A 2,756-nucleotide genomic window follows, 5' to 3' on the forward strand; every position below is an offset into this window, starting at 1 on the left:
CTTTTCCTAAATGATTTTTCATGGCCTCTGTGGTGAACTAGATATACCTGTCTGACTGCTCCTGTGGCTCCTCCCACAGACCCCTGTATAAAGGCGACTGTGGGCTGCTGTTCTCCCTCATTTTCCCCAGGATGTAGTGCTGTTTATTCTTCCAGTCAATAAAAGCCGATATCTCGTTTCCTAAGTCTCAGCGTGAGTTATTGATGGTGCATCAGCCTCTTTTGGTCTTCCTGCTTTCTGCTTAAGCAGTTTCCCTTATATTTATATTTCACAAGCACCCAGTCGGACTTTAGATTTCTAAACCTTAAGTATGCTTTTGTTTTCTTCTTGACTAAATTTAAGATATCTTGGGTCATCCAATGCACCGTTACATTACCCTCCTTGTCCTTATTACTTACCAGAATATGCTGATCCTGAACTCTGAACAGCTGTTTTTTTAAAAAACTTGCATATGTCGGATATGGATGTGTCCAACAGCATCTGCTTCCAATCGGTGCTCCTTAACTCCTATATTATCCTGTAATATGTTCACCTATTATCTGGCCAGGCTCATTTCCCAAAACTAGGCCCAGTATGGTCTCTCCTTAATTGGACTCTCCACACACCTTTTTAAGATTGATCTCCCAGTCTTCAGAGGATGAATTGGCTATTTCATTTTCCATGTTTCATTCAATGATTGGGGCAGGAATATGTATCAAATTCTCTGCTGATGTACTTTTTTTTTAGTATCACATCTTGGATTCTCTATGCCTTGCTGGTAAATTCCATACAGTCATTAAACATGTCAGCACCCTCTCTCCTAATGATAAGGTTATACATTTGTATGGAATGACTGCTTTAATTAGTATTGAGTGTGCAACAAAATGAAAACTGATAGCAGTTCTACATTTCAAATAAAATGATAGATGGTTTACTCATATGCTATTTGCATCTAAGATCCATTTATGATCACACAGCAACTGAATATTATTTACTTATTTCCATCAATCTCCAATGGCTGATTGTTATTTCATATGAACCTCATATATTCCAGTTGACCATCTGCAGAGTTGACTTTGATTACTATATTGCTATTTAAATTACATGGATCACTATGCAATCTCCATTCTTTGCTAATTAGTCATTCTGTATTAAGCCTGGAACTGAAAGCAGTATTGATATGTTTCTGGAGCATTTCAGGCCTATCTTAAGGTATATATGTCTTTCAAACATGGTCATAATGAGCACAATTTAAAGGCTTAAAAAGTTATAATCCTTCATTTACATTCAATGCATACTTTAATCTAACTAACATTAATATATTAATCTTATAAAATATCTCTGTGGGGATAACTTGTTGGTTTAGATGAATTGTCCACCTTGTTGCACAACAGTTCATTCCCCTGTCTTACTGCTCCAGAGGTCTGGATTTGATCCTGACCTCCAGTCCTGTGTGCTGAGCTTATTTGTTCTCCTTGAGACCACGTGGCTTTCCCTTTGGTTCTTCAGATTTACTCAAGATCATAGCAGCATCTTGTTGTTAGGCTTGTTAGCCTAAACTACCCCAGGTGTGGGAGGGTGGAAGGAGAATTAGTTATGTGGGAGGAGTGTGCTGATGTGCATCTGAGAGGAAATAGGGCAGTTAATGTGGCAATGAAATTGAGAGGAGTAATCTGAGAACTGGCATAGTGTTGATGGTTGAATGCGCCACCCCTACTTTGTTAGAAAGGAGTATGAACATGAATTAATTATGATGTATATTAAAATTCCAGTTACAGGAAGTAATGAACTGAGCTCAGTAGATCACAGACACCTCCCTCCATGTCATCAAAAGTGTCTAATCAAGTTCTACCTCAAAAAAGCATTGTCATCAAAGACCTCCGTCATCTGGGCTATGGATCTACTTGCAGTTACCATTGGGCAAGAGACACCTGTAGTCCAACAATACAAATTCGGCAAAAGTTGCTTCCTTTCAAACAGTCATTTACTGAACAAACTTGCACAATCCCAATCACTACCTCAGTAAAACAACATTATGACCACTTTGCACTACAAGGAACTTTGGGTTTTTTTATACTTCAACTTGTGTTCTTGTACAACTCTTGTATGATTTATGCATTCTTTATGTTTCTTTTCTTTTGAACAATACTCCTCCAATACTATGTGCCTCTGATGCTGCTGTAAGGGTATTTTTCACTCTGCACATGAATTGTGCATACACGTACTTGTGTATATGACAATAAACTTGACTTTTTTCTGTATTCCAAGCAGACAATTTCTTCATGTTGTCAATGAATTAAGATGAATTTTAATTTTGATTTTCATTCAACAGTCTCTTGCAGCAAGAAATAAACTGCTGGAGGAACTCAGATGGTCAAACAGTATCTGTGGAAGTAAAGGGATACTCGACATTTTGGGTCAAGACCACCTTCTCTTGCTAACTAGTTCCTATTAGCTGCAAATTAAGTCCATGAACTTAGTAGAGAAAAATTTCATAGGAGACACAACATACATGTGTATAGTACTCGAGTTAGGACATAATGTTACAACTATACTAGATTTTGGTGAGAGCACACTTATAGTATTCTGGTCATCTAGTTATAGGAAGGATGTAAATAAACTGAAAAGAATGTTTAAAAGATTTAGAAGGATGTTACTGTATTTCATATAAGGTACTTATATGGCTTGTCACATTGTTGCATAAATATTTCAAAATATAATGGATTTAAGAATAAAATAGCTAAGAAGTTAAGAAAGGGAGGACATGAAAGTATTAC

Source organism: Hemitrygon akajei, chromosome 12 (assembly GCF_048418815.1).
Source record: "Hemitrygon akajei chromosome 12, sHemAka1.3, whole genome shotgun sequence".
Lineage (NCBI taxonomy): Eukaryota > Metazoa > Chordata > Chondrichthyes > Myliobatiformes > Dasyatidae > Hemitrygon > Hemitrygon akajei.